Here is a 24,214-nt window from a genome sequence, read left to right on the forward strand (position 1 = left end):
GAGTTTTTTTTTTATTACATTTTTAGAATTTCATATGATTTTAATATGATGCAGGACTGCCTCTGTCTTGGTTAGCTGAGCACTCCTTGCCCAGTGAAATTTAAAAGTGGACATTAGCTAAAGTCAAAGTCAGTGATCTCTCTTATTGCATATCAGACAGTGTTCTGTCCAATAAGCTTATCTTATTTTTTGTTCATACTATTCCTTAAATTACTGCCATCTTGTGGCTAGAGTTGGCTAATGTCTCTGGAAGCAGGCTCGATTCTACTTGCTTCTGATTCTACCAAAATCTGCAGCGCATGCTGATTTTTGTAGAATCACTGGAGCTGACTGAAGCTGTTGGATATCTTGTTTTTAAGGGATGATGTAGAATTCCATTTCCAGGTCCAAACTGTCACATGATCAATATGCCACAGTGCTGTGTCCCTAGTTGTTATAACTGATCTGACTAAAAAAAACACACTCAGGTGTCATTTTACCAATGTGAAAGAGAAGAGGAAATGGCTACAGTTAATAAGGTATGTTACAATCTTCTGTAATAGTGAACACTGAACACTGGTTCTGTCACTGCTGATTATTTAGGTACATTTAGACCCAGAAATGACGTTGGACTTAAAGACCAGATTTGTGCATTATGGATAAACCTCTGGTCTGTGATAGGAGACTGATGGGAGACCAGAATGTTCGATAAGCTGCAGCTGGCTCTGCCTTCACTGCTCTGGGGTATTCATCATCTCTGTTCGCCTCACCATAAAAGTCACGACACGCCACTACTCTGATGTAATATCCTGTTCCATCCCATTCATCAGAGAGTTCACACCTTAGAAGCTAAAGAGTTGAAGGAAGATTGGAGCAGAGGATTTGAAATGAGCTCATACTGTAACTCAGTCAGTGAATACATGCCTCAGACTAACACACTATTAGTATTAAATTGACTGGTACCTAATACGTTTCTGCTCTATCTGAGCACTCAGAGCACCTCTCAAAACACTTACTACAATCCTCATTCACTCAGTCACACTCACTTTCATACATATACCTTTTTCTTTGCCTAAGTACTTTTAACCTAACATTCACACTCTGATGCATTGAGAGAAACTCAGGATACTGCATCTTGCCCAAGGAGGAGCCAGGGATTGAACCATCAACCCTTTGATTGGTAGATGACATGCTATCAGAATCAGAATCAGAATCAGAAGGTTTTTATTGCCATATGGGTGAACAGGTTCACAGCATTAGGAAATTGCTGCGGTACTTCGTGCTTACAGAAAAAAACAAATAAGTACAAAAACTATAAGACAATATACAAGTATACAATTGCAAATATACAGAGATATTAGAGCTATAACTATAGCACAATATTACAAAATTACAAAATATACAGTGCAGAGACTAATTAAAAGATAAAAGAATGTAGACTATATTCCACTAATATGTACATCAGTGCAGTCAGACAGGTGCATAGACATAGGGTCATCAGCGTTTGTGGAGGGTGGTGGTAACAGTCTTAGGGTTATTGTTCATGAGTCCAACAGCAGAGGGGAAGAAACTGTTCTTATGGCGGGAGGTTCTGGTCCGTATGGACCGTAGCCTCCTGCCTGAGGGGAGAGGGTCAAAAAGTCTGTGCCCAGGGTGAGAGTGGTCGGCTGTGATCCGACCTGCACGCCCCAGTGTCCTGGAGGTGTACAGGTCCTGGAGAGATGGGAGGTTACAGCCAATCACCTTCTCAGCAGAGTGCACAACGCGCTGTAGTCTCTGTTTGTCCCTAGTGGTGGCTCCAGCGTACCACACAGTGATGGAGGAGGTGAGGATGGACTCAATGATGGCAGTATAGAACTGCACCATGGTCCTTGCTGGCAAGTTGAATTTCTTCAACCGCCGCAGGAAGTACATCCTCTGCTGTGCCTTTTTGATGACAGAGGTGATGGTGGGCTCCCACTTGAGGTCCTGGGTGATGGTAGTTCCCAGGAAGCGAAAAGAGTCCACTGTGGTGATGGGGGTGTCAGTCAGGATGATGGAGGGTAGAGGGGCTGTGTGCTTCCTAAAGTCCACTATAATCTCCACTGTCTTCTGGGCGTTCAGTACCAGGTTATTGTGGCTGCACCAGGACGCCAGACGTTTGACCTCCATCCTGTAGGCCGACTCGTCCCCGTCTGAGATGAGTCCGATGAGAGTCATGTCGTCTGCAAACTTAATAAGCTTGACAGACTGGTGGTCAGAGGTGCAGCAGTTGGTATACAGGGAGAAGAGCAGAGGAGAGAGGACACAGCCCTGAGGAGTGCCGGTGCTGATGGTCCGGGAGTCCGAGACATTCTTCCCCAGCCTCACGTGCTGCTTCCTGTTCATCAGGAAGTCAATGATCCACCTGCAGATGGGATCTGGCACGTTCATCTGGGACAGCTTGTCTTGGAGGAGATCAGGGATGATGGTGTTGAAGGCAGAGCTGAAGTCCACAAACAGGATCCTGGCGTAGGTTCACTGGGAGTCCAGATGCTGTAGGATGAAGTGCAGAGTCAGGTTGATGGCGTCGTCCACAGACCTGTTGGCTCTGTAGGCAAACTGCAGGGGGTCCAGAAGGGGGGCTGTGAGGGACTTGAGGTGGGACAGCACCAGACGCTCAAATGACTTCATGACCACAGAAGTCAGTGCCACAGGTCTGTAGTCATTTAGTCCAGTGATCCTTGGCTTCTTGGGGACAGGAACAATGGTAGCGGTTTTAAAGCAGACAGGCACGTGGCAAGCCTCCAGTGAGGAGTTGAAGATGTTCGTGAACAATGGGGCAAGCTCGTTAGCACAGTGTCTCAGTGTGGCAGGTGAGACACCATCTGGACCTGGAGCTTTGCGAGCTTTGACACTCCTGAACTGCTTTAGCACCTGGTCCTCCTGAATACAAAAGACTGTGGGGGTGGGGGAGGAGGGGGACTCTGGGGTGGGAGTCCTTGATGATGTGGGCTTCTCTGAGGTGTGGGGAGTGGGGGAGGTTGGGGGGTGAATATTTGTGTTGGCTGTATTGTAGTTGGGACTGGTGGAGGTGTGAAGGCTGCTGAACTGATCATCAAAACGACAATAGAACTCGTTCAGTCTATTTGCAGTTTGTAGGTCGTCTGTGGAGTGGGGGGTTTTAGGCTTGTAGTTGGTAATCTGCCTAAAACCTTTCCATACAGAGGCCGCGTCGTTCTCTGAGATCTGCTGCTGTATATTCTCAGAGTGATGTGATCTAGCAGTGGCCACTTCCTTGCTAAACCTGTACTTGGCCTCTTTGTAGCAGTCTTTGTCCCCACTTTTAAAAGCCTCCCTCTTCTCTATCCACAGCTGCTTCAGTTTGGGAGTAAACCAGGGTTTGTCACTGTTATAACACACCCTGGTGCGTGATGGCACAATGCTGTCCTCGCAGAAGTGGATATACGAGGTTACAGTGTCCGTGTAGTCATCCAGACTGTCACAGGCAGCCCTCATTGAGTCCCAGTCTGTAGTTTCGAAGCATGTGCGGAGCTCCTCCACAGCCTCACGGGTCCACTGCTTTGTTGTCCTCACCACAGGTTTTGAGAGCTTCAGCCTCTGTCTGTACGCGGGAATCAGGTGGATCATGTCGTGGTCAGAGAGGCCGAGTGCAGCGCGGGGCACTGCGTGATAAGCCCCGCTTATCGTGCTGTAGCAGTGGTCTAGTGTCTTCTCCTCTCTGGTCGGACATGTGATATATTGTTTATATTTGGGAAGTTCCTGTCTCAGGCTGGCTTTATTAAAGTCCCCAAGTACGATGATAAGAGAGTCCGGGTATGTCCGCTCCATGCACAGAATCTGCTCTGTGAGTGCGCACTGGGCCTCGTGCACGTCCGCGTCCGGCGGGATGTAAACAGCGGCCAGTATGAATGAAGCGAACTCCCGCGGAGAGTAGAACGGTTTACAGTGAATGAAAAGATATTCCAGTGAGGGAGAGCAGTGCTTAGCAATCTCTGTCACATCCGTACACCAGCCACTGTTTATGTAGAAGCAGACTCCTCCACCTGTAGCCTTGCCGGAAAGCGCAGCTTGCCGGTCTGCGCGGAGGAGATGAAATCCCTCCAACTGGAGCGCGCAGTCCGGTATCTCCTCACACAGCCATGACTCCGTGAAGCATAACACACAGGATATGGAAAAGTCTCTATTCATGCTCCTCATCAGTGTCAGTTCGTCCATTTTGTTCCTAAGTGAACGCACGTTGGAGAGGAAAATCCCAGGTAAGGCTGTGCGTAATCCACGTCTCCTTAGCCTCACAAGGACGCCAGCGCGCTTCCCTCTCTTTCGGCGTCTCACTTTCTGGGCCAGAGTGTGTAATAAATCCGCCGCAGATGCGACAAAAACAGGAAATAAATCCGAAGGTGTTGTGGACCTAATGTTGAAAAGCTCTTCTCTGGTGTAAGAATACCCAGAAGAGTGTCCAGACACAGAAATAACGCACAAAAACAAACAAAACAGAGCGCACCGAAGTACCAGGGCATCCATTCGCGGCGCCATCTTGGATATCATTGCAGCTCCAGCCAAACCGATAACCAATTATCAATAACAGATTGATAACATATTAACACGCCGCATTAAATGCTGCTGTGTTTGGTAGAACTTAGACTCAAAGTTTTCTCTCACTAATGGTTTTCCACAGGGATCCATTCTTACACTTCTTTTTTTAAATTTACATAATATTGCACTGAAATGTATTGTACATTTTTTGACAGTATTTTATACACCACCAGCTCTTCCTGTAATTGGGCTTATTTTTTAAAAAAATCTCTAATCAGTCTTAAACATGTGCACGCTGTTCATGGATTCCAGCCTGCTGTCTACATCCTAACCCTTCATGGTCATAAAACTGACATTCATGTTTATAAATACTTAATGAATTGATACTGGATTGACTTTCAACACCATACTGAACACAATGCAAGACTACTGAAGGTAACATTGTATTTTTATACAGAAACAGTCACGTGTCACTTTCTGCTGTGGCAGGTATGGCAGAGGACCCCAATACAAGACTCGAGGCTTGAAGAAAGATTTTTTAAATAACTTAAAATAGCAAAACTCGACAGGTGCCAACTACACACGAAAACACAAAACTCAAAATATAGCACTCACAGCCAGGGGCACAGCTATATACTTTCTGCGATGTATGCGGACACATTTTTAGGCACAGCTGTTAATTACAGAAAATGCAACTAGAGAAATAGTTTCCCCACTTCGCTTTGGCACCGCACAAGAGGGGGGTCGCCAAAGTGAAGTGGGGGTATGCACTATATGTATTGCATATAGTATATACCCCCTTTTTGTGCCACTGCTCACAGCAGTAGCCAACATTCAGGGCTAGGCAGACAAGGATCCAACCAAGAACAGAGACAAACTGAGGGCTTAAGTACACACACTAGGTAATCAGGTCAAGTGGAAACAGCAGGGAACAACAGGTGAAACAAATGAAACTAACAACAGAGGGGATGAAAAACTAGACTGAAAAACAGAAAGTAACCCAGCATGGTGCACGCAGACTTAACATCTAGGAGGACTGGCACACAGAAAGAACTAAACAGTGGTCAAGACACAGGGAGAGGAGAAACACGGCACATGCCACGGCTTCACCCTGCACAACAACAACGAACGTGAACAGAAGAGGAGAAAATCACACCACCAGGTAGTGTTGCAGTACTCTAGACCACTTTTTGATGGTCTCGGTCTTGTCTTGGTCTCGGACATTAAGGACTCTGGACAGTGGCAGCACCCGGGGGGTGCTATAGCTCCCCCTGGAAAAGTCATAGCACCCCCGTAGCACTCCCAAGAAAATAGCTTGTGTCTGTGTGTGTTGAGAACTGAAAGAACAAATGATCCTTCATAGCCAGTGGCGGTTCCTGATATGGGCGACATGGGCAGCCGCCCAGGGCAGCTTCTCATCTAGGGCGGCATGAACACCCCCCCCCCCCCCCCCCCCCCCCCCCACACACACACACACACACACACATTGATTGTCATGATCCTGGTCCATGTGCCCAGTATTTTGTGTTTAGTTCTTTTGGTTTCTGTTTTCATTGAGTCCTTGTTATGTTTTCCAGTTTGTACCGGGTTTTGTTCATTCATGTAGTTCCTGTCTTATTTTGGTACTGTCTGATTTCTAGTGTAGTTTGTTTAGCTTTCCTTCCTGTGTCTCCTTCCCAGATGTTCCTTATCCCCTTGTTACCTAGTGTGTTTATATTGTCTGTGTTCCAGTCAGTCCCTGTCGTGTCATTGTCATCAGTACTCGTCCTGCGGTCTTCAGTCAGTCAGTTTAAGTTTGCGCCCTTTGTGTGTCTGCGACCCTATCTCCAGCATTAAAGTTGTGTTTTGAGTTTACCCCACGTCTCTGGTGTCTGCTTAGAGGTCCTCACTCCTCATGACACAGGTTGTAACAGAAGGAAAGGAGCAGGCGGGGGATTCTCTCGTCTCAGTTGCTGAGCCTACAATGTATCTGCATCTAATAATATTAGATGCAAACAACTGATAGACACAAAGCACGTTTCATTTATAATTAGTGATGGGAATCGAGAACCGGTTCCCAGTAATTCAATTCCTTTGAATCGTTAGTCTGCTTGCTTAATGATTACGCTCATCGATTCCACTAACACGAGGATGCATTTGCGTGATTACATCACACACGCACCTTTTTTGGTTCGGAATATATCCAACAGCGTCATGACAGAAGCATCAAGATAAAAAGCATTATAAAATTATGTTCACAGTGTTAGATCCCACAGGTATTTTACCTCTGTGACAGCTACTCCGTTTCAGAGGGTCCTGATCACTTCTGTCAGTGGGGTATTACCCTCTCCTGTAACTCAGTGATACTACTTAAGCTGTGGCGGGGCTGCTCGTCTGGCTCTAACTGCTAATAATCCTAACATCTGCCCCGCTTCCTCTGTACTCTGATGCGATCGGTCAAGAAGGCTCACACAGCCGACCCCAGAATACAGTCCAATTAGTTATAGCAGCCAGCCCCTTTGATCAGTGCGCTTGTTACCGACCAGATTCTTTTATCGGCTCGGACAGTGAGCCCAAGGGACATAAGTAGGTTGAAGTGGATTATTGGAAACTAGTGTGTCCAAAACAGAACCTGATGTTATAGCTTAACTTGTCTATGGCTTTACTGTTGCATAAATAGGGAATGAATTCTCAACGAATTTTACTGACTTTTTAGAGTCAAATTTTATTATGCAGGTTTTCAGCTCAAGCAGTTTGCATTTAGCTCTGAATCAATCCTTAATCAATTCTCAACATGCAGTAATCACTCCTAAATATCAGATCTCATAATTATTGTAAATCAATCACATTTCTTGAACAGAGTAAATACTTATGAGCTGGGTTGATGATGAAGGGGCTTGAAATTGTCCAATCGTTTAAAATCCTTTTTGGAGGAAAAGACTCCAAGTGGGTGCCTGGCCAGAAGCAACCACACCCAACGTCTAGTCCGTTACTGCCTCAGTGAAGTTGGGGGGAAAAGGAGAAGTCCAAAAGAGAGATGTCATCCTCCTTCAGTTGACTGTCCTTCTTTTATAATCCTTACTGTTCATCGGATGTCCTTTTAGAAATCCAACAGCTTAGGTACTTCCAATCTTCATCTGACAATGCAGGGAGAACTCTCACAAAGACATTGGAAGTCAATTAACTGTCCACATATGGATTGGCTTGGTCCAAGGTGCAGACTTGTCTTGGTGCTGGGAAGGGCTCCGTAAATTCTCACTCGATGCTTCTGTGCATCTCTTTTTATAGCTTACATCTAAGACACATCCTAGTTTTAAAACATCATCATGACAAATTATCACTCCACTGCTTGATTACCAATTATGGTATTTGGCCTTGATATTTCTCGTAATACATGGCTTGTTTGGTACTTTCCAGTTAAGACTATTTTTAACTTGTTTTTCCCCTCTGTTCCTTCTTATTCCTAGGCAACAGGTTTCCGTTCCTCATTTCCCCTGCTCAGTGATCTCCAAGATTACACAACTTCCTTAACATGCTATGCTTGAATCATTTCTGTGTTGCACACACACTTATCAACTTTAAGTAGAAATCATACATTATTTGTTACATTTCACAATCAACTCTATCATTTTTATATAAATCAGAAGTATGATTGTCCACCCAGTACCAGTTAGGCCATCGAATAACCAAGATCTCAACCTCAACCCACATCATTCGACAACAGTTTTTCATCAACAGCAGCAGCTGTTTTATGTGCAGTGTGTGCAAGCGCAGCAAGCGCAAAAAGCTCGGATGGAGCGAACGGAAATGTTTTTCTGGCGTCCAAAGCAGCACCGCTTTTTCCTGGAACCACCGTTAAAACCTTTACTTTGAAACAACTGGAGGTCCTTCATCAACCACCTGATCAGTGAGTGCCAACATGAAGAAGAGAGAACATTGTGGCTGCTCCATCCACTGCTGTTTGTTTCACACAGCAAAAAAACTGCAGTATGGAAGTTAAAATATGGAGATGAATTGTTAAAACGAGAAAAGTATTTCTAATCCAATCAATCAATCAATGGAATAATTGATAGTTTTATATATATATATATATATATAAAATTAATATTGACTCGGTGTGTAACTTTGCAAAAACAATGTCGGACTCTGTAGTTTTCTCTGGGCCCCTCCCCAATCAGACCAGGAGCGACATGTTTAGCCACATGTTCTCCTTGAATCGCTGGCTTCATAGATAATTGGTTTCTGGAGAAAACCTGGTCTTGTTAGGAGAGACGGCTTCTCTCAAAATGTAAAGGAGCCCACCCACCACTTTAATCATACTCTGGATCTTGTCCTAACATATGGCATAGAAACTGAAGACTTAACAGTATTCCCTGAAAGCCCCCTCCTGTCTGATCATTTCTTAGTAACATTTACATTTACTTTAATGGATTACACAGCAGTGGGGAATAAGTTTAATTACAGTAGAAGTCTTTCTGAAAGTGCTGTAACTACGTTTAAGGATCTAATTCCTTCATTGTTATGCTCTTCAGTGCCAACACAGTACAGAGCAGCTACCTAAACTCTGCTCCCAGTGAGGTCGATTATCTCGTCAATAGTTTTACATCCTCACTGCGTATAACTTTGGATACTGTGGCTCCTCTGAAAAGGAAAGCTTCAAATCAGAAGTGCCTGACTCCGTGGTATAATTCACAAAAGCACAGCTTAAAGCAGATAACCTGAAAGCTGGAGAGGGAATGGTGTCTCACTAAATTAGAAGATGCTCATTTAGCCTGGAAAAAGAGTTTGTTGCTCTATAAAAAAGCCCTCCGTAAAGCTAGGACATCTTACTATTCATCATTAATTGAAGAAAATAAGAACAACCCCAGGTTTGTTTTCAGCACTGTAGCCAGGCTGACAAAGAGTCAGAGCTCTGTAGAGCCGAGTATTCCTTTCACTTTAACTAGTAGTGACTTCATGGATTTCTTTACAAATAAAATTTTAGACATTAGAGAAAAAATTATTCATAACCATCTCAAAGATTATTCTTCATGTTCGGCTGCTTTCAGCACTGCTGGTATTTGTTTAGACTCTTTTGCTCCAGTTGATCTTTCAGAGTTAACTTCAATAGTTACTTCCTCCAAACCAGCAACATGGTTATTAGATCCCATTCCTACTAGTGTTGGGATTTATTTTTATCAACCATACTGACATTTAAAGTTATTATTCCTACTTCTGTTTATTTGCAGCTAAACTGCTTTCCACAATGTAATAAATGCATATTGTGTAGCAGGAAGATTTGAGGCCTGTTTGAGTTGCTCTTATTTGTGTTCAGGGCCCTAGAAGCTCTGCTACCCCTCCCTATCAGTCTGCTGTGGCCCAGCAGGCCCTCTCAGACTATCCTCAGAGCATACTCATCTTCTGCCCTAGCCCCGTGATGAACCTGTTGCTCATTAAATTCATGCTAAGGGGTCTCAACTCATAAAACTGCCCGATTTTGGGTTCGTGTACAGGACACCAGTCATCCTGTTTGCCCATTTTTTGATTTATACTGGATATAGGGATAATTCTGTCCAGTGGACCTAGCTGAAGGCTAACTTGCTTGTGTAGCACGGCCAAAAACTTTGGAAATGCAAATCAAGAAAGTATAAAGCTGTCCATGCAACAGGTCCGGGGGCAAAATGGGCCTCATTTTCGTCCTCATATCTGGTCCTTCTCCCTCATATCTGGTCAAGCATATGTGTGAGGGGTTTTAAATCCTTCTCCAAGAGTGCCTTAGGATGGCCTCAAGGAGGTTGTGGCTGACAATTACTGTGATGAATTTTTCTTACTGTCTTGTTGATGTATTGAAAATGCTCCGGGATGTTTGTGCCCTTTCAGATAATGACAGTAGAATTAATGACAGTTTCTAATGAAAGTTTGCAAAGTGCAGACTCAGCACAAATCGTAGACAATGAAAGGGAAAGAGTATAAATACCACAGTTAGAAGAGGAGAGGGGAGAGAAGAGAAGATGTAGCGACTGTCTTTGTCCGTGTTGTCCGTTTTTCCAGCAACTACTAAGGCACAACCTCCTGGGAAGGCTTCTTGCTTTTACCTTTTTGCTTTATGTTCTTTGTTTTTTGTGTTTGTATATTTCTAAGTACTAGTAACTTTTTGCAACAGAGCTTGCTCATCGCCATGGATCTTTTGGACAATATGATTTTATTTAGACTCATACTTAATCCCTGCACGGGCTCTCCTCGGTCGGAGGGAGTGATGAGGAAGCCGGGGCATGATCAACAGGTTCTTTCTTCTTTTCTGTTACTCTGTGTGTGTATCTCAGTCTTCATATGCTACTGTCTGTCTTTTTAACTATTTGTGTGCTACTAAGATGTCTAATAAACAGCCTGCATCAGAACCCGCTCAACCCTGTGATTTGTTGGTAACTATGGTTTTAATTGGGTTTTAATTTGCAGTCAAAAAGGAACATGGAGACCCCTAGAATGTATCCTACATTAATTGGCGCTGCGAGCAGGGTTTGAGGTAATAAAGATGTCAGCGTCCAACGATCGTGCGGGTTTTTGCCGGCTGCTCAGAACGCACCAAAGCCGCAGCCAAAATTCAGTAAAGCAGAGTTTTTCTGCAATAAATTTGGTGCAGTCTGAGAGGCAGTGAGAGCTCTGCTCGGATCGGAGGAAATCACCTCTTAAAGCAAAGCTGTCATCTTACCTTAAAATAAAGAACAGAGGGTCTCCACTGAGCTGATAAAGGATAAAATATTGCATTGTTTAAATTAAGGATCACTGGTTGAGCAGGTTTCTGTGTTGTGTTATCTCTTGCATGTTCTAACTGGAGAAGTGTACCGTGGAGGCAGAGTAAATGGCGCCTTGTGTGTGTGTGTGTGTGTAACCGGTTTGTGTGTGTGAATGGGAGCTGGCTGTGAATGAATGTGCGTGGGACTGACTGAAATCGCTGCCGTGTGTGGAGTTTTGAGTGTTTGTCTGTCTTGTCTTGGTTGATCTGTGTTTATGGTATTGGGTAATATAGCGCTACAGTCCGTCACGGGGGTTACCGCCGGGTTCGTCCTGCCCGAACTTTTTTCGGGCACCACAGAACGGGGCTGCACACCGGGGATTAGGACCCTGCCCAAGGCGCGAATCTGAGGAAGCATTTGGGGGTTTCATTATTTAGATTTTGAGACCTTTGCTGTTACAAAGCCCGAGGATTCGGATTGGAGGTTTTATTGAATAAAAAGCTAGCAAGCCACAAGACTGTTGCTGCCTTCGTCCTTCCGCATCCGGAGAGGACCGGGCGTGGAAGGAGGTCCAGTGCAGGGCGTTGGGGGCTAACAGTTCGGCGGTTGAGATACGCTCTTGGATTTTTCAGAATTGAAATTCTGAGATTTTTTTGACAAGACATCGATACGGGTCTGAAGGATTGACGTCGGATATTGGTTGGAAAATGATATGCTTGAGCAAGCCGTGATTAGCTTGGGCATGAGTTGTGCACGAATGGATCCACTTTTGGCTTTAAGTTTTGCCTTGAAAATATAATACATCGGATGATAGAAACTGTTGTAAAGTTGCTTACATATATGTGTAAATACAATTAGTCACGTTGTGTGTGGTGTGAATGAGAGAGAGCTGCTGCAGGAATGAGTGGAATGTCTTTGTGTGTGTGTGTGTGTGTGTGTGTGTGTGTAAGTGAGCAAGTGGGAGTTTGGGAGAGAGAGAGAGAGAGAGAGAGAGAGAGCAGTTCCCTCTGCTCTAAAAAAGGGAAAGTGTGTAAAATTTAAAAGTAAATGTGAACAAAAGTTTATGAATTTGGGATTAATATTAAACTTATATAAAAATAAAAGGTTTAAAATTGAACCATCTGGAGGAGCTCAAATCAGAAATAATCCTGTGAACAAAACAAAGCTCCTGCTGAAGCCAGTAAGTCAATCACAAATACAGAAAGTGGTGTTGGTCAAGAAGTAAACTCAATAGAAGCTGATTAGAATTAGAAGTATAAAATAGATGGGGGAGAGCAAATGCCTTAAACAGGTAAAGGGAGAAAAATAAGGGTGGAAATACTTGGGGAACACTAGAAGATAGTGGGTAGGTTAATTAAATATCTGTAAATGGTGGAGTAACAGATACAATTATGCAAAGGTATTAATAAAATATCTTTAAAATAATCTGAGCCTAGAGTAAATAAGCCACATTAGATAATTTAAAAAAAAACTGGTGGTAAATGTAGTGGAGGAGTGAGTTATGAGAGTGAGTGGGGGGTGGGCTGCTGTGGGCCTGAGGCCTCGGCCTGCAGCGGCTCAGCTCATCAATCACTGTGTGTGTTAGAAGCAGAAACTTTGTTTCCTTTTTCTGTGCAATTGGTGAATAAAAGTTTGCTTAAAATTGGGAGGAATAAACTAGGAGACTTAATCATTGAGGTTTGAAGTTAATACTGCAGAGTGTAAAAAGTCTAAAATTAGATAATCTGGAGGGTTAGAAGGGATAAATAAAGGACCAAAAAGGGAAAAGAGGAGTGGAAGAAGTTTGAATAAAAGAATAACCCATTTAAGTGTGACAAACCTCTGAGAGTAACTGGATTTGTTAAAAGTAATAATAACGAAAGTAAAATTAATTATAGAGAGAGCCAAATTAAATTAAAAAGCTTAGAGAACGAGTATGAATAAATAATAAAGATGGATGAATAAAGGGAAATAAAGTCTGAAATATTTGGGAAAATTATAGGTAAAAGAGACTTAAATAAAATAGTTATAATGACAACAATAGTAAGAATAAATAATAAAATAACATTAATATAGCTTGGGCATAAACTGAGCTTAAAATAAAAGACTGAACTAGAAATAAAGGCAGGTTTGAGTGAGGAGTGTGGAGTGGTGAGTATAGATTATGGAGGATAAAATAACAGCTGAGCCTCCGAGGAAATAAAAGAAACTTAGGAACAGATAATCTGATTAAGAGAAACACTTCTGTGTAACAGGTCTGAGAGACTGCAGGACATTCAGCTGATCAACCTGAAGCTTTGACAACTCACAAGAACCTTTAATTTAAAATGAAGTTGAAAGGAGTTCCTATAAAGAGAAAAAGCTGTAAGTTGGTCCTTGGTAATTGTTGTGTTATTTGGATTGTGTGTGTTCTCAGTGCAGATGATGTCTTCACCTCAGCTCATTCTTTAACAGAGGGTTTAGAGGACGGGGGAAAAGAAAAATTGAGTTGCATTGACCTCTCTGCTGTGTGTCTGCCTGGTTCCCATCATAGTTATAGAGGAAGCTGTAAATGTACCAAATTTAGAATAAATAAGCAAATTAATTAAATAAACTTGATGAAGTTTAGAGATTACCTCTTGAAAGTAAAATAAAAAGAGTGGAACTTGTAGGCAGAGAAACAGTTGTTTCACAGGTCTCCCTTACAGGTGGACGTTGCGAGACTCTCAGAGAGGGAGTGTGGAGCAGGAACCCATGGAGAGGCTCTAAAACAGGGGGGGTGATCCACAGCCCCATGCACATGGTAGTTAACGGTAAAACCTACCCTAATCAGGAGGGTGGTGTATGCAAGATGACAATGATGGACTTCCATCTCTGACTTTCACCTGGTATCTTTTAACATGGCATGTTGCTGAGTTAAAATTAGATGAGAATGTGTTTACTGATAGATAAAAAAGTGGTTTGGGGGGTTATGATAGAAGGGAAATAGATTGAAGCAAAATTTATGGTAAATAAAATGATGTGATGGAGTGCAGGTGAAACACTAAAAATATATATATATGTATGTGTGTATGTATGTATATATGTATATATATGTGTGTGTGGGTGTGTATGTATGTGTATATATATATATATATATACACATACATAGGAAATCCTGAAGTGTCTCTTTCTGCCCCATTGTGGCAGAAAATGCCTCCACTCTATTTTTAAGTACAGTGATATTTCTTGAGAGGCGTGTCCTCTGAGCAAACTGCAGTGAGTGACGTCACACAGGAAGTGGACTTTTAAACAAGAACCATGAAGAAAACAAAGAACAGTGCACAAACAGAGTGCAATCTGCTTTTCTTCTACTAACAATGTGTCCAGAGATGATCTTTCAGATGATGCTGCAGATCTCCACAGTAACCTTCCCAAACAACAACTGGAGAAGGAGGAGGATGGCCTTCCTGCAAAGGAGGCAGGAGTGAGAGGGAGACGACTGAAAGATGATGCAGCAGATGGGCAACCTGCAAAACGACTTCCAGACACACGAGGACCCTTCATTCCTGAATGGGAGGAGTGGGAGTGCAGTGTGCCAGTGTGTCCACCCATGTGCTGTGGATGTTTATGGACATGGTGAGACTGGCTGACAGACTGGTTTCAACATCACACAAAGAGTAAGTAAGTCATCATTTCCTTGGGAGAAAATGCTGCAGGAGCTGCTCTGTACTTGGTAACATTCAAGCTCTGTTAACCAAGAGGCTGCCACGCTGAGCAGAGTATGCCAGACTAACCTGCCTGATCATGTGAATCTGGAGGTGCATCAAACTGTATTATGGAAGTTTTTCAGGAAACAACATCCTGATGGTGGAGATCTTCTAAGATAGGAGAAATCCTGACAGAGGAGGAGAGTCCAACAAAATGGCTGCGTGCTTTCCAGCAGAGGAGAGACTGAGAGAGCTGACCAATCAGAGGAAGGAGAAGGCTCAGCACCTCTGATAACTGCACACTGAGGCTCAGACCCCAGTGCTGACTGCTAACACTGCACAGAGTCTTGGAGCTCAATCTTAGACACACCCAGCCTGCTCCTCCAGCTGTCAGCACCACACAGGTAATGGGGAGATTTCCTGCCCCAACTGATCCTAATGCACTAACTGAATCTGCTGTGCCTGGTATACACATGCAGGTTAATCAAGGTGACAATCCAGACTTGTACACCTGTGGGAGAGAAGGGAGGCAGATAAGAGGCAGAGTGACCTGGCATGGAGGAAGGAGAGGAGGACCATCACAGCCAGTACATCCACTTGGACTCGCTTCAGCCTACTCAAAGGAATAACCTGCCTAGAGGTAACATCATATGTTGTGGGTGTGGCCAGACAGGTAACCTCCAGAGAGACTGCCCTATAAACCTTTGGGCTGGGCCAACAACATGTTGGCCATAAAGGTGTATGGAGAAGCCTGAGAAAAAGGAGCGACCTGCTGTATCCTTTAATTATGATTGATACAGGGGACACCTACTCATGCACTGTAACTGAGGGAGGAGGACTCCCCTCGTCTTCATCGTCTGTGAACACCTTTGGCTTCTCTGGAAAAACGCAAGTGATCCGTCAACCCAGATGATTCCAGATGAGGGTGGCAGGTAAAGCTATTGTCTCACAATTATTGTACCCAACTAACACTTCAATAAATCTCATGGGAGGAGACATCCTGTGTCCTATAGAGCAAAATCACGCGCACCACTGATGAACTGTATGCAGATTTTCAAAGGAGGAAGTATGAAGGTGCAAACAAACACAGAGACTGTGTCTCAGATTCAACCTAAAGTGTTTTGGTGGCAGCCAAGGACTGAACACTCCAAGCTGAACGAACGATGGGAAATGTGAGTTTTGGATACGAAGGAGGCTGAGAAGCTGAGGAACACTGATAGCTCAAAGTTTGTTGTTTGATGAAACAGGATTTAAAGACCATGAACTGAGCTTTGATGAATTGATTAATAAAAGAAGATTTTTTCTTTTTGTTAATGATAAATCTACATTGCTCCACAGGACGTGGCTGCTGCTGTTATTCTGCCCATGAACTAAAAGACTGAGAACAAGGCCCAAATGCTGAACCTCATGTCATTCTGCTGTTTGCTCGTGGACAGGCTCTCATGTACGAGGGTTTAGGAAGACAATGCTTATCTTAGAGGGGATCTCACAAACAATAAATGCATGCTCATTTCTAAAAACACAGTGGAGTAGGATTTCAATAAAGGGTAGTGACTAAAGTGTCAGTAAATAAACATGTTTAAGCCAAATTTAATAAATAGTTGGATATGATTAGTCGTTGAAACAGGTTCCATCTCAACTGAGCAAAACAAATGTGGGAGGGGTCAAGTTTACCCAGCCTGATACGGTTGAGCTGAAACCTGGGATCAAATTACCTTATTATATTAGACAATATTCACTTAAGTCACATGCCATTGAAGCTACCAGGCTTAATTCTGATGAGCTATTGGAGGCTGGCAGGATAATTAAAGCTACCAGTCCATGTAATACGCCTATTTATCCTACATTGAAACCAAATTTCGATAGTCCTCTAAATGTGTTTTTCTGACACATCTGTGGTTCCTGATCCATAACTCTGCTTTCTAACTGTGCACCAGGTTTAAGTGGTACGTAGCTTTTAGCATTCTGGGATAACTGTAAAAACTGATTAACAGCCCTGGTGCCTTTAACCAAATTTTAGTGTAAGATTTGCAGTATCTGAATATTCTCAGTGCTGTCTCACAGTGTGCAGCTGATTTATAGTCCTCTAAAAGAACAAAATGAGGAGAATTCTTGAAATTCTGTCAACAAACCACTGAATATGTAGGAAGACAGTTTAGTGGACAGAGAAAGCTAACGGCTAATTAGAAACTGTGTTTAAAACCCAAAAATCGTAAACGGTTGGCTAATGTTGACATTTTTCGGGAAGGGCAGGATTCAGCAGACGGTGGATTTGTGAAAGTGTGTTTAAAACTGGATCTCTGCTGCTTCAATAATGGCAGCAGGACAAACTAACTCTGATCCTTAGTTGCAGTGGTCGATGGGAGCTGAGGCGACATCTGTTGCACTGGAGCAGGACACAATCTGACCTGGCATTGGGTAATCAGATTACTCAAAGCCTTTCCATCTATAAGAGGCTAATAGGAGGGGCTATGTAATGCTGTCCTTATGCAGGACACCCCAGGAGGTAAGCAGCCCTTGCCTTATTATAATATAAAACTGGACAACAGGAAGGTTGACTTCCCATCTTGCTATCAAGGTTTGATGGCAGCAGCCTTTGTTTTTCAGAATCTAGGATTCTTAACTCTAGGTCATCTTGTGATTCTGTATACATCACATTAGGTGTGTGCTTTGTCCTTTAAACGCGAGGTTTGGTATCACCAGTGGTGGACAGTAACGAAGTACAAATACTTCGTTACTGTACTTAAGTAGATTTTTCAGGTATCTGTACTTTACTTGAATATTTATTTTTCTGACTACTTTTTACTTTTACTCACTACATTTTTACACAAGTATCTGTACTTTCTACTTCTTACATTTTCAAAACAAGCTCGTTACTTTAGGTTTAATGCGTCTGAGAAACGTTTCCATTTCCGGTCAGTGCGGGAGCCGGCTTTTGATTGTAAGCGGGTTTTTTCTTGGAAGGCGCAACAACAGGGTGAGAGGGAGGGAACAGACACCCCACATGGTAGAGGGAGATGCTCCTGCAACGCTCGCTCGGAGACCGGAAAGAGCCAGAGGAAGTTGCGCTTTACTTAGAGGCTGCACACCGGAACGGTGAGGAAAATAAATGACAGAAAACGTAGAGGACAAAAAAGTGTCTGCAGTTTGTCACACAGTGTGTCTGCAGCTAAAAGAACAGCTGCTGTATTTTAAGGGAGAGCCAAGAATGAGATAACTTCACTCAGATGGAGAAAGATGTAAGAAAGAGGTAGAAACGTCCTCCAAGGAGCTACTTTTACTTTCTTACTTTGAGTAGATTTCAGAGCCTGTACTTTTTTACTTTTACTTGAGTACAGAAGTTGAACCAGTACTTCAACTTTTACCAGAGTAGTTTTTAACACAAGTACTTGTACTTCTACTTAAGTACAGAATGTCAGTACTTTGGCCACCACTGGGTATCACTCAAATAAGACTATGGGGTAGGAGGTAAATTTATCTGGCCCTGAACTGTTGAGGGTGTAATAATGTTAACCCTGTTTTCAAAATGATACTACTTAATGAAGGAACTTCTCATGAATGTGTCCTGCAGACCAACGAATTTGACAGCTTGAGAAAATGAACCTGTATAATGAATTTATTGCAGCAGATTTAAGACTGTTTTTGGATGGTTCTTGCTTTAGGGATGAGCGTGGCTGTAATGTGGGCTACACAGTTGTTTAACTTGATTCTGCAGGTGTAAATTTTTCCACTCTAGAAGCTCAGAAGGTTGATCTGCTGAGTTCATCAGTGATCTCAGAACAGAAAGCTTTAACAGCTTGTAGACCGGCTACAGGTAAGAGACTTAATTTGTGCATTGATTCAGCCTTTGTTTATGAGGTTTGTCATGCTAATGCTAACATTTGGAGATGGAGAGGATTTCTGAGAGTTAATGGCAATCCTTTAGTATGTGGAGAGGCTGTGTTACAGTAAATTGATGCATTACGAACAGGTCATGTTTGTAAATGAGAACTGGTTCTCAAACATTTTACCTGGTAAAATAAAGGATAAAAAATATAGCTCCTCAAAGGTGTAATCCAGGGAATACCTTAGTCAATGTTAACTGTGTCTTTCCAGGAGGTGGAGCACTGAAGAGTGACACTTCACTGGACATAAGTCAAATGACTGCAAGTACTGTCAACATGAAGCTAAAAGACAAGTAGTGGAGCCAAAGTAGGAAGTTATGGACAAGCATTCATCAGCCTCAAGGGGGGATAATATGATTGTTGAAGGAAACTAAAAAGTGAGGCTGATGATTTGCTATGTCATTAGTAACAATAACAGTGTCAATAACAGTGTCAATGCTTTGCATGGGTAACACAGTGTAGAAAGGGGGGTCAGTCTTGTCTAAATATGACAGTATAATTGGTAAGGTCAAAATTTTGACACTAAATCAACAACAAATAAATACTAAGAATCAATTAGAGCACAAGTAAAAGTTGTGTAGCATAGTAAAACCCAGAATACTAAGATCAACTATATCTGCACACAAACAAGTATAAATATGGGTTTAAACATTTTTTTAATGATTGAGAATGATTGGGATGCTTTTATGTGAAAGGGTGAGTTATTCCAAAGACTAGATGCCACCACTGTAAATGCTCTGTTGCCTCTGTTTTCAGCCTGTATTTAGTTTTTTGGTAGACTGCAGATAGGAATAAGGGGTTTCAAAAGTTCAGTTAAATGACCAGGCTTAGCAAAGTAGCAGCTGACTGCTACTAACATATAAAGAATTATAATGGTTTAAAATAAGAGGTAATAAAAGCATAGGGTACTCTCAAAGTCATGTGATGGGAGTAGGCCTTCACTTTACTGAGGAGCCTTAATTAAAAGAAGCTCAATTTAATACCAGAACTAATTTGCTCATCAAATTTTAGAGCACCATCAAAAATCACTAAGGTTCCTTACATCGGAGTGATAATAAGAGACCAAATGACCAATAGCACTGTTGTACCGTAAGAGGTGGGGTTGTCCTAAAATAATAATTTCTGTGTTGTTTTTATTCAGTTTAAGAAAGTTTATCTCCAACTATACCTGCACATCCCTGAGACAGAAGCATAAGATTAGCTTCTGACTCTAACGTAGCTCAGATAAAAGCTTATACAGAAAAATAAACTGAGGGTCTACAAGAGGACACTGCATGCAATATTATCAACACCAATGTGAAATAGACTGAGTATGTTTTGTCTTCTGAAACACACTAACTACTGTGTGATGTAAGAACTAACCAAGTAAGACAACAACTGTAGATGCCATCCATCTGGTAAACACCATAAAGTCAGGAAAAATAAAGAGAAGATTTATAAAAAGCAACTTAATTGGAAGCAAGGGAAAGTTTCATTTTAGGCATATATAGCACTGTATGTTATGGATACTGTTAATCTTGTCTTGTGTTATAAGCAGTAATGGCAGAACCAGAATGGAGGATAAAGTTCTCTGACAGTTCCATTCAGCCTATACCAGCCAGGATGCGGCCCAGCCTGGCCTCATATTGGAGGAAATCCTGCTGAGATCCGTGACCAGTGAAGACTCGCTACGTGCTGTGGGACGACTGAAGGAGAGGGAAGAATCAGCAGAGCGGGTGTCCAGTCAGGACCTAGAGCTTCTGGAAACGCAGAAGGAGCCATTCAACAAGGGTGTGACGTTGACTAAGGATGCTACCAGGAGTAGAGTCGAGTCATCTGATGGGTCTTCACTACAAGATGACATCACATCCATGACTTCTGGGAGCTGCCTCCCCAGCCAGTTGGAGATCTGATGACAACAGCTGGCCAGTGCCTCCTAACGCTCATGCTGCTGAGAGCATGTGGGGCAGAAAATCCACTTCAAGATGGGAGAAATAAAGACCTCCCAGGCCATGCTGAGAGAAATGAAAACTTGCTCCGTGAATTAAACTAGCAGCAAAGTAAGGCTGCTGAGCTCAGCTGCAGTCGAGTCTATGCCTCCTAACAGCTGGCCACAGCTGTCGGAGAACAGGCCAGGGCCATTCAGAGGCTCAATTCAAGATTCAAGATTCAAGAAGTTTATTGTCATGTACACCGCAAAACACTGTGGTTATGCTGAGCAATGAAATTCTTACTTGCGACTGCTTTACAAACAATTGAAATAAGCAACTAAGTTAAAATAAAATTTAAGAACTAGTATATTAGGAAAGTAAAAGTAGAAAATAAAAATAAATAAATAATAAAGCAAGTGCAATATATACAGATATATACAGATGAAAGAAAGGCAGGTAATCACAGTTTGGTAATCAGTCAGTGGTTCAGCAGCCTGATGGCCTGTGGATAGAAACTGTTTTTTAGTCTGGTTGTTCTTGCTTTTACACTCCTGTAACGTCTGCCAGACGGCAGGAGTGTGAACAGTGTGTGCTGTGGGTGGGTACGGTCCTTGATGATGTTGTGTGCCCTCTTTATTACCCGGGTATTATAAGTGTCCTGTAGTGATGGGAAGGCAGCTCCACAGATGAATTGTGCTGTTTTGATGACACGCTGGAGAGCCTTCCTGTCCTGACTGGTGCAGTTTCCACACCACACTGTGATGGAGTTTGTCAGGATGCTCTCCACAGTGCATCTGTAAAAGTTGCTGAGGAGCTTGGGGGATAATCCAAATTTCCTCAGTTTCCTTAAGAAGAAGAGTCTCTGTTGAGCTTTCTTGACAGTCTGTGCTGTGTTGTAGGTCCAGGTGAGGTCTTCACTGATGTGGGTGCCAAGGAATTTGAAGGTCTTCACTCTCTCCACCTGAGTCCCGTTGATGAATAATGGAGCATGCTGGTCTCTTCTCTTCCTCGGGTCAAAAATCATCTCCTTAGTCTTCTCTGTATTTAAGGAGAGATGCTGAGAACTCCAAGCTTAAGATCTTCATTAGCCTTTTCAGATCATCAAGGAGGGGGGACAGACAAAACAGAGGATGAGGCCCCGACCTCCACCACCTGAAGAAGCTGTAACATCATAAGGACTGAGTGATGATTCCAAAGATGATCATGTTGTCCTGAAATCTGACCTGTCCTACACTGAGTGTCTAGTTATTACTGCATTTGTACCAAGTTTTTATATCATGTATTCTTGTACCCAGTATTTTTTCAATTTATATATTAAATATTTAGTGGCTCATATTTCTCACATTTTATATATCATATGCAACGAGTATTTTATCAAGTAGTCTGTACCCAAAGCCTTATGCTTTGTGCCAAAGAGTTTCTGTTACCTATTTTTGTGGTTATGTAGTTTCTGAAGCTTGCTAAAAAGTATTTTAACCAAACAAAGCTCACGCAGTAGTTTTGAGGTTCACCGTGTTTGTCAAAATTGACTGAGCAGACTACACCAGGATCTGCCTCATACAGGGCCCTCATATTCTGTAGGTGATACCCTAAGAAGGGTATCAAGGGGGGAATGTTGGGATTTATTTTTATCAACCATACTGACATTTAAAGTTATTATTCCTACTTCTGTTTATTTGCAGCTAAACTGCTTTCCACAATGTAATAAATGCATATTGTGTAGCAGGAAAATTTGAGGCCTGTTTGAGTTGCTCTTATTTGTGTTCAGGGCCCTAGAAGCTCTGCTTCCCCTCCCTATCAGTCTGCTGTGGCCCAGCAGGCCCTCTCAGACTATCCTCAGAGCATACTCATCTTCTGCCCTAGCCCCGTGATGAACCTGTTGCTCATTAAATTCATGCTAAGCGGTCTCAACTCATAAAACTGCCCGATTTTGGGTTCGTGTACAGGACACCAGTCATCCTGTTTGCCCATTTTTTGATTTATACTGGATATAGGGATAATTCTGTCCAGTGGACCTAGCTGAAGGCTAACTTGCTTGTGTAGCACGGCCAAAAACTTTGGAAATGCAAATCAAGAAAGTATAAAGCTGTCCATGCAACAGGTCCGGGGGCAAAATGGGCCTCATTTTCGTCCTCATATCTGGTCCTTCTCCCTCATATCTGGTCAAGCATATGTGTGAGGGGTTGTAAATCCTTCTCCAAGAGTGCCTTAGGATGGCCTCAAGGAGGTTGTGCCTGACAATTACTGTGATGAATTTTTCTTACTGTCTTGTTGATGTATTGAAAATGCTCCGGGATGTTTGTGCCCTTTCAGATAATGACAGTAGAATTAATGGCAGTTTCTAATGAAAGTTTGCAAAGTGCAGACTCAGCACAAATCGTAGACAATGAAAGGGAAAGAGTATAAATACCACAGTTAGAAGAGGAGAGGGGGAAGAAGAGAAGATGTAGCGACTGTCTTTGTCCGTGTTGTCCGTTTTTCCAGCAACTACTAAGGCACAACCTCCTGGGAAGGCTTCTTGCTTTTACCTTTTTGCTTTATGTTCTTTGTTTTTTGTGTTTGTATATTTCTAAGTACTAGTAACTTTTTGCAACAGAGCTTGCTCATCGCCATGGATCATTTGGACAGTTTGATTTTATTTAGACTCATACTTAATCCCTGCACGGGCTCTCCTCGGTCGGAGGGAGTGATGAGGAAGCCGGGGCATGATCAACAGGTTCTTTCTTCTTTTCTGTTACTCTGTGTGTGTATCTCAGTCTTCATATGCTACTGTCTGTCTTTTTAACTATTTGTGTGCTACTAAGATGTCTAATAAACAGCCTGCATCAGAACCTGCTCAACCCTGTGATTTGTTGGTAACTATGGTTTTAATTGGGTTTTAATTTGCAGTCAAAAAGGAACATGGAGACCCCTAGAATGTATCCTACACTAGACTGTTCAAAGAAGTCTTTCCATTTATTGATGCTTCAATCTTAAAAATGATCAATCAGTCTTTATTAGTTGGCTGTGTACCACAGGCCTTCAAGGTGGCTGTAATTAAACCGCTACTTAAAAAGCCATCACTGACCCAGCTGTCTTAGCTAATTATAGGCCAATCTCCAACCTTCCTTTTCTCTCAAAGATTCTTGAAAGAGTAGTTGTAAAACAGCTAACTGATCATCTGCAGAGGAACGGTTTATTTGAAGAGTTTCAGTCAGGTTTCAGAATTCATCACAGTACAGAAACAGCATTAGTGAAGGTTACAAATGATCTTCTTACAGCCTCTGACAGTGGACTCATCTCTGTTCTTGTCCTGTTGGACCTCAGTGCAGCTTTTGATACTGTTGACCATAACATTTTATTACAGAGATTAGAGCATACTATAGGTATTAAAGGTACTGCACTGCAGTGGTTTGAATCATATTTATCTAATAGACTCCAATTTGTTCATGTAAATGGGGAGTCTTCTTCACACACTAAGGTTAATTATGGAGTTCCACAGGGTTCTGTGCTAGGACCAATTCTATTTACATTATACATGCTTCCCTTAGGCAGTATTATTAGAAAGCACTGCATCAATTTTCATTGTTATGCAGATTATACTCAGC

At 42.5% G+C, this 24,214-nt stretch overlaps 1 long non-coding RNA gene across 2 annotated transcripts; it reads left to right on the plus strand.

Annotated features, from left to right (window-relative positions):
* The first annotated feature begins 13,406 nt into the window (after positions 1–13,406).
* On the plus strand, positions 13,407–23,435 carry LOC115777759 (uncharacterized). 2 transcript variants are annotated; one of them, XR_004019674.1, is made up of 3 exons: positions 13,407–13,529; positions 18,549–18,647; positions 21,527–23,435. It is a non-coding gene; the product is annotated as an uncharacterized LOC115777759 (long non-coding RNA). The 2 variants fall into 2 exon arrangements; XR_004019673.1 differs by lacking the exon at positions 13,407–13,529 and adding an exon at positions 14,415–17,339.
* The last annotated feature ends 779 nt before the right edge of the window (positions 23,436–24,214 follow it).

This window comes from Archocentrus centrarchus, unplaced genomic scaffold (genome assembly GCF_007364275.1).
Source record: "Archocentrus centrarchus isolate MPI-CPG fArcCen1 unplaced genomic scaffold, fArcCen1 scaffold_71_ctg1, whole genome shotgun sequence".
Lineage (NCBI taxonomy): Eukaryota > Metazoa > Chordata > Actinopteri > Cichliformes > Cichlidae > Archocentrus > Archocentrus centrarchus.